At 32.4% G+C, this 12757-nt stretch overlaps 1 protein-coding gene across 6 annotated transcripts in view; it reads right to left on the minus strand.

The window, feature by feature from the left end:
* The window catches only part of LOC100649040 (GRAM domain-containing protein 2A), a 78819-nt gene that overhangs the window by 15719 nt on the left and 50343 nt on the right, over positions 1-12757 (minus strand). The window lies entirely within an intron of this gene.

Below are 12757 nucleotides of genomic sequence, written 5' to 3' on the forward strand. Positions count from 1 at the left end.
ATGGAAAAATTAAAAGAAAGATTTTTTCTTACACTGCAGAAATTCTCTCAACATACCTAGCTCTAGCGATCGGGCTAGAAGAGAAACAAAGCTGGATCAATGCGCGTGTTTCGAACTCCATCGTGCAATCCTTCTTTTTCTACCGCTCAGTTACAGCGCAATTATTTCTGTAAGATGAATTCTTCAGGTTCGGGAATCCAGTATCGATATCGATTTTCAAGTCTCCCAAAAATCGTAACGAACCGAGGTTCACCTGAATATATATCGAAGAGAGTTTCATGAAGCGGCCAGTGATAACCGGAACAGAGAGAGAAAGGAAAGATTGGAAAGCAAATTCGACGACCGCGTTGTATTTTGTCCTTTCTCAAATGATTAACAATAGGTTGCGTGGCAGATTTAAAAGCGACAATGATACAACGATCGAGAAAAAACTTTATACCAGATGTATCAATAAAACGACGAATGAACAAGAACCAAAATATTTTAAACAAAGTATCAATCGAAGCACCGACCACGGTAACAAAGTGGAAGTTAAATTTAACGCGACTTTGAAGCAAGTGTTTCTACACCTGCGAATCAAAGAAACACAATAGTTTGTTATTTATTTGCTGAAGGATCCGGAATCAAAACAAGAACCGAAAAATGTTCAAAGTATTAATATTTCCGAAAGAAACTTCTTAATTTCTAAATCCTTCTAGATTCGAAATCAGCTAATAAGGAACGTCGGACGAAATATCATCGACCAGCGACGATAACAAACTTCTACAGCTACGGAAACGTTGCTTTTGATGTATTCAATGTAATCCAATGTAATCCGATTGAAATCAGTAGAAACCACGCGGGTATCGATGTTTCTTAAAAATCACTCGAGCCGTGGATCGCAATCTTGCTCCCCAGGAGCTGAAGGCCAGTCGAGCGATGAAGAAGATACTCATATCTTCTAAGAAACGAATATTGTCCAATATTTTAAATTCTCGACGAATTTCGTCTGTAAATCGAAAATTAAGCAACGATACGATCGCGGAAATTTGTCGACTCTTAGCTGTAGCCAATGAAGAATTTAATTTGATGATTTTATCGTGGTAAAGTAGGGCAAACTGAAGTCGAAGACGAAGAGTCTGAAGAGCAACGAGTGCACGAGTCCATCACGGGCCAGCCGGGAAATCAGACTGACTAGAGGGTTGGGAAGACCAACGTGTAACTCCGATATGTCCTTTCGACCTTTTTAATAGTTAATAAACGCATTATAACCTAGAACTTAGTAATCCATGGTAGGAATCTATACCCTTGTAATGGATGTAATATAGCAAACGTGTATCGCGTTGATTGATTCCGCGGTAGGTATATATGGGAAAAATAACAGAAAACAATGAAACCGGAAGTAAAGGTTTAGACGGAAAGTTCTGGAACTGAACTAACAGCTGTTTAAACGCTGTGTAATTGCGGTGGAAGTTTACGAGTTAGACCGAGTTACGTGGAACATATTTTTCTTCTGGTCTACTGTATCATACATTGTGAAAACTTTCGACTGTTGTTCCGTTACATAAAATATTTCCACGTACCTTTATTTCTCAATGGAAAATCTTTGTTTTTACAATCATAATAAGAATCCAATAGATTTTAACGATGCAAATTGACTAAAAAGAAATGACAAATAATATGTTGTGTTAACACAACGTTGCCCCTTAATCTATCGATACAAAAATTTATGTCAAACAGTAGTTGCTTCAGTCACTTGTGGAATAGAAAAATTGGATGTACGAAATATTTATAATGTGCATAAATTTTAACGAGTTTCTCATAATCGAAATGTAACTGAATTTAACAACTGATCTCATTTGTTTCAGAAGAAACGTTATAGTTGCTCAGCTGTCTCATCGCGGAAGAGGAAAAACGTTTTTCTATTAGCCACTTGACCGTTTCACAGGAAATACATATGTACGAAATGGCTGGCACCGTTCCAAAAGGTCGGCCGTGTTACGCATCAATAAGAGGCGTAACCATGTTTTAAAAGAGAACGTCAATCGTATACCACTATCGTACCTTCCTACAAACTTCCCGAGACCACCTAAAAGCGCGTAATGATAAGGTAATCGATTTAGAAATAATACCGCAATTGTCTTGCATTCTGAATCAGGATCAATTTACAATTCTGACATACATATAAAATAGAAAGTTGTTAATTTTCTTTCTTTTCTTTTTTTTTATATATTAATCTCGTAAGCGAGACGATCATATATCTGTCAAGCTAAATTGAGCAAATTTTCTGCAATGATAGGAAGCCTTCCGTCAGATCATAATTCACTATCACGAGACCGGTTGTCTTTACTTGTTCTGGCTCAACTCATTGGACAGTATAGAGTAGCTCTAGTTTCTAGTAAATTATAGCTTCTATAAATATTATATACGAAACGATATCGTGATCGTACGATCTCTCGACTGTATGTATTCTTTTAAAAAGAATTTTCATTTGCCAGTACAGATATTAATTTGAATTTTGATCTTAAACGTAGCTTCATATGTAACTCATCATTAATTTACAATTCTCAATTTTTATATTTTTGGAATACATTTAAGATACGTTTTATATTGATATTATAAATTTGTATTTATAACGGGAAATTAGAGTGAAATAAATGCGATTACAAAGATATCTTTTTGGATGTTGAAGTTTATGAAAGATTTAAATTTACAGTAAAAGATCTTTAAATCTTTTTTTTTTTATTCGTGTAGAAAATATTCATACTATATCCTAACTTGGAATTAAATCGATCGATGCAATAGACGTAATATCATTGAATGAATAGATTTGTAGTATAAAGTTCACCAATAGAAATACGAACGTACGTATACCCAACTGATGATGACTCGGTCATTGATCATTATCTTATGCCACGTGGATGTCACACATACGTAAATGCTTCCTAGAATTTCTATGTTTTTACTATATCTTTGCAATGTCAATAACATAATCTTCTATCGTCATGACGTACTTTGTGCATTATTAAAACACGACAGGTGTACATCATTGTGAATACTTCTCGAAGGACATAAACGCTAAAGTAATAGCAGAGTGACTGATAATTATATGGTAGTCGCCTGAAGTTATCAGAAGATGATGAGGAACACAGCTTATCACGAAATATAACGCGGCCATAATAAATTATAAATTCAAAAAAGTATTGCTTCCAACGATAAGATAAATGAATCAATTATTCAATTAATTCACTGCGCATAAATGCAAGATTCGTTCAAGATTGGGAAAAAATGACATTTATGCTAATGCAAAATTCTTCTCAAAGAAACGATATTAAAATCTAGTCTTTTCATACCTATGCAAATGTTTTAAATATTTTATGAAGTTCCTTGCATGATCTTCCATTAACCTTTATAAAAGATTACACGTTGGATTGTATTCTATCGAGCAATTTTCATTGTATTTAAAGAAAACTTAATTAGTGACGAAGTTTGTAACGTAAATTTATCGTATTTACTAATTCACACGCTGAGATGTTTTATATGAGAAATATGATACTGATCTTACTCCTATTTTAATTGTTTGAACGAGATAAAACAAAAGTTTTTATTTAAGCCTGCTATGTTTTTCGTGTTTCTGTGATCTGGCATGAACATTATATATACTAGATATTATTAAAATGTAGCTTTTAAATGTTCACTTTCAACATATCTTTTTAATTTTATTTTTACTTTAGATTTGTATCTCCTATTGCAAGGAGGACATTGGGTTCTTATTTCGAATTTCTTACACATTGATTTATTCCTATATTGATCTCTTAGTTACTATATATACATATTATATTACTATCTTATTGCGTTATATTATAGAGTATTAATATTCAATATATTTAAATCTTACTTTCTTTCTGTATATTCGAAAACAGTGTTCAAAAATTTGCAAAGAAAATATATGAAGAGAAAAGAAACAAAGTGAACGACGGGGTTGAAAGAAAATGATATTCATTTCAAATATTTTATCGAGAAAAACAGATTTATACAAGAAAATATCGTCGTAATGTATAAAATACTAAACCTAACACGAACAGCAAAAAGCATGAATTATATATTCTGCGTGCTACTGTAAAAGGGTTACACGAATGCGTGTCCGCTTGAAATAGATTCACTTAATTACAGGTGGAAAGAGAAAAATAAATAGAAAAAGAGGGACATACATGGGGATCTCGGTTTCGAAATTCAACTTTCGAAGTCAATCAGATAAAAACCGGTGGCACACACGTGTAATTATGTAAATCTAATTGTATGCGTTTCCTCCAGCTTATTCATTTTGCATGTTTTCGCCACAGATGTGCATCCGATGGCTCGATTGCACGACTGTTATTCGTGTTCAACGACCGCTATGCGAGGAATATCGCGAAAGACCCAGGATATCGCGTGCTCGTCAACTTTTCTTAACCGATCGCAGACAATTTACTCTAAAATTAAGCTATTTCAATTTTCAACGATTTTTGTTCTACGGTAGTGAGACGTTGCAGTTGCTATGCAAGTGATGAACAACATACGTGGTCTATCTTTAGTTAAAGTAGATAAGAACGAATAGAGTACAATTTGTCAAAAATTGTTAAATCATATTTAAACACGTTAAGTGCACGCAGTAGAACCACTAGAATGCGAATATTTATACACAGTCACATTTTCTAAATATTATAACGAGTATTATATTCTAGATAACTCACATAGTTTTTAATATCTTTTGCATTTTGTTTGTTGTTGTTCCTACAAATTTCTTATAAATACATACAAATCACTTAATTAATGTATGTATTTGGATTAAAGAAACTCATAAAATTTGTACTATTTTTAATATTATAACAATGCATAATAATAAATCTATGCTATTAGGCTTTTGTTAATCCATGTTATAAACGCTCAAAAAATGCGAAAATATCATTCAATTTAAAAATATTCATAGTTGCATCATTAAGGAAACCTACGACAAATTAAATTAATTAATTTATTTGTATTGCGTGTAAAAAATTAAAAAAATGCACTTTTCTATTTCTCTCAATTTTCGAAACTTATTATTTGTGCAAAATAAAGTACCGATTGCTTGAAACATGAATGTCTAGCTTGCTATTTAAATTTTTTACTTCTACTTAGATAAATTGTATAAAACTGCATTTCTTTCGAATATATCTATATATTCTGAGGCACCTGAGTTCATCGATTACCACGGTGGCTTTCGTTCGATACTGTATGCGAATTCACTGCTGGTTTCAGTGGTAGCTTTCGTTGAATGCTATGTAGTTCATTGACCTCAAACATACTCTACAGGGCTTAGATTAGGTTAACGCAGAATGCGAATTGATAGTTTAGATTTCGTAGACTGCACCCTAAATACAATTTGTAGCACAAAAAGTATTACTTCGTGGCTCGTAAACAAAGCATAAAATACATTTTAATTAAACTTGTGTTTGAGAGATAAAAAATTATGATCGCATTTGCAATAGTTTTAATATATTCCATAAAATATTTGTTCACTGAAATAGCGCAACATCAAACGCGTCTTGAAAGCTCAACGTACGAATATCGTGATAATAAAATGTAATTATTATTTATTAACGCGTAATTTTTTAATTGTAGTGTATAGTAGAACAGAAAATAGCGTATAGTGCGCGGTAGAAGAATTAGTTTAAAAAATTGTTGAAAAAGATGAAAAATTTTTTCCACGATATTTAAAAAATCGGTAAAAGTCACTAACGCGAGAAACGTTTGAATTTATTCAATAATGATATATTTCTTTAAATTTTTCTTTTTGAAATTACCTTCAGTATCTGGAATTTCCGAAACAAACCAATACATCAAGTTGACTGTATGAAATACGGTCGTCTATTTTCATATGTACATACAGATTCGCATATGCACATTTTCTCGCGACCCTCGCCAAGTAATGAACGTACCGCCCGATACAAAATGCAATTCATCGTGCTTTATTCGAATGATGTGTTGTCGTCTCGTAGCGACATCATCTGAAAACAGATCGTGCATAACGTCGCGTCGCGACAAGATGCCCGCGAATGATAGGCAGATCGATCCGAACACGATTCGACTGTCCTCTGGATTAAATAGTAAACGACACGTTGCGAAATACTCCTCTTTATCTTTTGTTTCGCGAGCTGCCTTTGGCTGATGTTGCTGCCACAGCGTTATATTGTTCCCAAAACAGTTTTGCAAGAATTTTAAGATAACTTTAAGTACTGAGATATTTAAAGTAACTGTTTTAATTATTAAATCAAAATATTCTACTTTCATAATTTTAGGTATTGTACTGTATCGTATCGTATTCGTTTTTATTGTATTTTATTCGTTTATTGTATCCAGACTTACGCCTATTACAATTTTGTTGTGTATATACGCCCTTATTACATTTTGTTTCTGTCTTAATTTATTCCTTAAACCTAAATCTTACTTGCCTATGTATCTAAGTATGTCTAATTTATTATACAGATTACTATATACCTTTTATGTCTTAGTCCTTGGTGTTTCGATCCTGTTCGTTCTCCTTTAATTTTTCTATTTCTTTATTTCAAGTACAGTAAAAATACTAAAATAAGCTTTTTTTAAAATTAGGGAGATTTATTTTCTTTAGTTCCAGATACCAAAGTATTACGATTATTTTTACTAACTTTTGCATCATTATCTCTGCGTAAATACGAAATTTCGATGGATTAATCATTTGCTCTTAGTAAATTGGACCAATTATATTATTTATATAATTATATAATTGGATCAATAATCAGATTTTTTATACAAAACAATAGCGGGTCATAACATTTGTGAACGAAAATATAATTACATTCGTGTAACATATACCTGAGGAGACCCACTTAACATCGATTGTTAAAAACAATTGAAGGCTACAATCTTTACGAGCAACTTGATATAAACGCGTCTCGAATTGATCGCGAACGATCTTATTCAGGGACACGAATCTTCTGCTAATTAATTATTCTCGGTCACGTGCGAGGAAACAGGTTCGTCTAGGTGTACATTGAAACGATGACAGGACTGAAGAGACGTGCATCATTTGCATTCATCCCCGTTCAATGCGACGCTCGCGACTGATTGTGAGCAATGATACTTCACGCTTATCTGAACGATGATTAAACGAGAGTATGTACGAAGGGTGCTGGTCCGGGATCTTTCGACGATCGTAATTTTGACTGACTTTTCAAACACGTGCAGGATCGAGGATCTTGCATATATCATGTGTGAGAGTATTAATTAGATCGATAATGGCATTATTTACAAATGTAGACTAGCTAACTTCTTATGTGAAAGTAAATCGAAATTATGAAATATGTAAATCATTTTTCTACAAAGCTTCGTTCTCGAGACGATCTATTTTGAAACTTCGTGTAAATGTACGTGTAATTTTTAATTAGATTTTATTTATGCAATTCTGAATATGAATATGGTTCAGTGTATTACTGGATTATTAGAATCGATAATTAAATTGAAACGTTTCGATACTTTCAGAAATCACAATTTTAAGAATCGTAATGTTTTACTCTAACGTAATTTTGAGAAATTTGTATGAGACAAAGGAAGCAACACGTTTGAAAAATTTCTTATTTCAATTCTTAATGTTAAAAAATAAAATCCTTCACACAGTTTAATTGACCCAGCATTTAGTATTTTACTGTTAAATAATGTAATTTTAATTTAATAAAATCTTCAAATTAAGACATTTTCAAGAAATTATACAACTTCCGCGCGTTTTAACAACGAACGATTTTTAAACATCGATTATCTCGATAAAGAAGCTGCGTACAGAAAAGAAATATATATTTTACAATTTCGGTTTATTCTCGGATAGGCAATTAGCGTGTTTCGTTGCGCTATTACGATGAACACAGCCGCATAATTTACACGCGCAAAGAAGAATGAAAACAACTGAATTTGGACGATGAAACAAGGGGACGAGCTGTTATCGTGAAAACTGACTTACAGGTCGTATTTATTCGTCGGCACGTCGTTTTATACGGCTGACGTCTTCGCTGAGAGATTAAAAAGTCCCGGTGAGTTTTCAACGTAGATGTGCGACGCGTATCTCTTCTGCCCGTTTCTCATTTGCATTCCGAGGTCAGCGAATCGATCGCAAACACTGAAGAAAAAGGAGCGAAAATGTATTCGACACCGATTCGTCGATTGTCTCGAAGAAAGCTGTCGAACGCGTCGATTATGCACGCTTTGTCTTCCCATTGGGTTCGTCTTATCTCGAGCAGCTTATCTGCGAACCCCTGGAACCGACATTTTTTTTTTTTTCATACTTTTTAAATCTATAACGATCGGGAATTAAAGGTTTTCGACCAAGTCCTGCAAAATTCCATCGTTTTACGTTAATTTCGTTCACTCTTGCGCCATTACTTTCGTCAAAATCCTAAATTTTTTCTCGTTATTCGTGAGATATTTCATTCGCCTGTTTGCGATACTTTGTGCTAACAATTTTTTGTTTATCTACGGATAGACCTAAACGCATTTGCAATACTTTGTGATGTTAAATAAGAATCAGTTTCTGTTTGTTCATGACTTTGCGCATTTTTTTCTTTTCTTATTTTTGCACTATTATAACGTCAATCTTTTGAATAGAGAAATAAATTTTCAAAGAAAAGCAATTCAATATCTAAGTAAAAAGATTGCACCAAACTTCACCTTTAAACTCATAAATTCATAGAAATTTGCAATCTGGCAAAGTGGTAGGTATGGTTATATTTTGCGGTCTAAATTTTTATTGCAAAGTTCAATAGAAATAAGAATTAAATTATTTATTGCTTGTTTATAAATTATTTATTTACTGTTTCGTTTATTCAATGATACTCTTGTGAATGTGAATTATTATTTCGAAAAAATAATTATGTAAATAACCACATGTTAAACCAGCTGTTTATCATATTTTACCATATCATTTTAGAAACACGAATGAATTTTCACGCTGATCTTTGTTCAAACTTTATTATGTATTCTAAATGTTTTATGTATCTTTCAACATCGAATACATGTGTTCCGCCTTCTTGTTTTTACCTCGACGATGATTTCAAAGATTAAAGGTTTCAGTTATACTAAGTTAAGAAATATCGCTTATTTTCTCTATATCTATCATAAAATATCTAATTGAATAATCAAATTTACGATTATCATTCGTCGATACGTTACATATATCTTACAATTATGCGATTTTGAAAAGCAGTTTCAATATTCACAACGCTTTTATTACGCTCATAAAATTTATTACTTGTCATGTAAGAGTTAACTAACACCGAATGAAATCTTTAAACTAATAACATTTACTTTTAGCTAACAGCGTAAGGTTTGATCTTCAATTAGTTGCTACCATTTACGAGAAGTATCAATTTTACATAATTCGCTCGAAGCGCTTACCTATATGTACGAATTCTCCACGATTAAATGCCACATTGACTTTATCGTAATCTTACGAAAATTTCTTTTTCAATCTAGTTTTTCAATCTCTGTTATTAAACAAAGATTTTGATAAATCATAAAATAATATTTAATAAATCATGAAATTTCAGACGTTTGTTTCGATTAGAAACTAGATAAACCATGATTTCTGTTGCTTTAACATTTTTATATTTATCGCAAATTCGGCAGTAGCGAAATTTTCTTCGCAAGCTAACGTTGGAACTAGCAAACTTGTTAAAATAATAGATTTTAGCTTTCCTGTTTTTACAAATGTAAATTAATTACATAGATCAATACATATATATTATGCACATAAATATAGTTATGATACTTATTACGATATCTAGCTAACAGAACAAGCCTCCGTTTACTAGCTTTCAATTCTTTAATTGTGTTCATAAAAACGAAAATTTGCATGAACATTCGCAGAATTTTAATAATTACGTATAATCTACGTAATATATGTATCTATTTATTATCATTATAACGGTATTCATTTATTTATGGGTATAGATATTCAGAAACACACGGTACATACAAGATCAAACATTAACATAGATGATTCATCAATTAAAATTACAGAAATTATATCAGATTATTTCGACCGATGATCCATCCAAAATAGAAGCTTCGAAAAACATTGATAATCAGCACGATAAGAATTTTGACGTTCGCAAAGTTAAGCCTTTTTAGCCGACCAGTTTAGAAGGTATTTCCCAGAATGAATCAGCGACAGCTATAGGGATTCTTAATAGATAAACGTATAATGCAAAATAAATATTTGATATCGACGTCTGGCCAGTCGTTGAATAAGCTCGAATGAATTATTGATCCGCATCTTAAAGTAGGATTACTCATCTTCGATAAATGAAAATAAAAGAAGCACTTCGCAAAATAACTGTAATTCCAATTATAGGTATTTCTGTATATACTATCGCTCATAAGTGCTATAGGTTAAATAACAGATTAACGATTGAAAATAATATTGATTACCTTTTAAAGAAAAGCTAAAAATGTTGAATTTCGATAAAATTTATTCAGGTATATAATTATTTCAATATTACCTGTAGCACTTGTGTAACGATCTTTCTACAAAGGGATCTCTTTTATTTGATTTATAGCTTAGGAAACTTGAAGATACGCAATTTTTTAAATAATCCAGTCCTTTTATAAAGCATATCAGGTGCGTACAGTAATTAGCAATAGAAATGAAATAATAATTGAAAAATAATTTTTAAAAACCAATTTTATCGCATTACGATATATGCAAAATAATAGCAAAGACTCGAATAATTGTAATTAAAGTATATACTAAAAGAATCAAAAATATAGCATCAGAATACGTTTGAGAATAGTCGATATGCGACAAATGCAAGATATAGTGGCGCAGTTGTTTCAATTATACTATTACGCAATAAATTGTCGGTAATTTTAGTGTTAAAAGAAAAAAGGAGAGATATGCATGAACACTTTTTGCACTTACTGTACGTGGATCTAGCACGTGCGAACACTCGACCTCTATACACTATACGCGGCTCGATATTTCAAGTTGAAATTCCGACGAGTGCTATTTTCCGTTCTTGTTCCCAAAAGGTTAGACCTCTTCCTAAATTCCCTTTCTCAAAACTCTAATAAACGTATTAGGTTGTCCGAAAAGTTACTTTTGTTTCATAAGACGATAATAGACGAACAACAATTTCTGTTTTACATTATTTTATTGAATTAGGTATAATTTATTTCGTTACATTTCCATCATTACGTTCGTGCATAATTCAGTAAACTAATATAAAACAAAAAACATCGCGCGTTTATTATTTCTTTATAAGACGAAAGAAAATTTTCGGACAACCTACGTATTTCCCTCGCCTAACGCGTGGCCATACACCTAACGATTTAATTATCAACACGATTAATTTTTGATTAATTGATGGTCTAACTGCTAGGTATATACCATTAGGTGGCACGTGTACTTAGGTGAAACTTGTCACGTGTAAAGTTGATGCATATTTCAAGGTGGCTATAAAAACACAATTTCCTTGATTATGTTTGCTTGAGTAGATACTTACCTAAGGTTTGATATAGGAATATTAAATTAGTAATTAAAAGCTAGCCTTTTATTTTTATGCAAATTGGAAATTCCTGAAGTTTGATCAGAAGAATCGCTCATATAAAACGAGATATTGCTTTTACTATTAATCATTACCTTTTATTATTACTGTGTCGTGCCAATTATTAGGCTGTTATATAATAAATGCTAGCCACTGGGTTTTTGTTTCCGTTATGTTAAGATTATGAAGCATTCTACGACGTTTTTAAAGAAGTTTTCAATTTTTAAAGAAGTTCTAATCATACGGAACAAACTATCTACAATCGAAGATGGGATGTTGAATTATGTTGTTTCTAAACTTTCAACCGGAATTAGAGTGGAACTAAAGTGATAATACGAACACGCCTCCTAGATAATAGTAATTTTTTATTGAATCGATATCGATATCGCTAGAAAGCTTCCTGGAAAGTATTCGAGATTAGCAATATCCTGTATGAAAGTAAACAAAAAGATGATTCACATCTCGTTCCTAGTTCTTGATTGAACATAATTAAATTCTATTTTCTCCGCAACGGAGCCCTAAATGAATAAATTTGAATTCTCGTTTTTAATATATTTGTACAAGTAGAATTCTGCATATAGAATTAGCCAAGTTTATTTATACTAAATAAATGTTCGAATTCCATCTTTTCGAAGATGACGTTGTATGAAAACTTTTATTCTACATTGTCGACTTACTTTTAGACGAGAAATCATCTTTCCCTGCGTATCATTTTACGATTGCTCTATATATATGAATTGGCAACTAAATGATTGCGCATGTTGTCATTTGGTGGTATTGATAAAATCCGCAATCATTTAATTGCCAACCCAATACTAACGTTACCGTCAGCCGCAGATGTCGCGGTAATAAGTTATCGATATTTGCTATATGTAACATGCAAAACGTTCTCCGGGTTGGTCAATGATCCCCGCATTCAACGTCACGAACGTGTCTGCCGGCTCTGTGCGAGACAGTTAACACGCATCCTGCCGGATTAAAAGATTTAACGCCTTGCATACACGCTCTCGATCTCGATGATCGTCTAAACAAACCATTTTATCTCGCCTTTTATACAGAACCATCCATCCATACACCGCTCTTATAGCTTTTAACGCTATTTAAATCTGGCTGGACCATGAGAAAAGTTTATTGACACGATCATAAGGTTCGTCAGAAAATTACCGAATCGTTGGTACGATCGGATGATT

This window comes from Bombus terrestris, chromosome 6 (assembly GCF_910591885.1).
Source record: "Bombus terrestris chromosome 6, iyBomTerr1.2, whole genome shotgun sequence".
Lineage (NCBI taxonomy): Eukaryota > Metazoa > Arthropoda > Insecta > Hymenoptera > Apidae > Bombus > Bombus terrestris.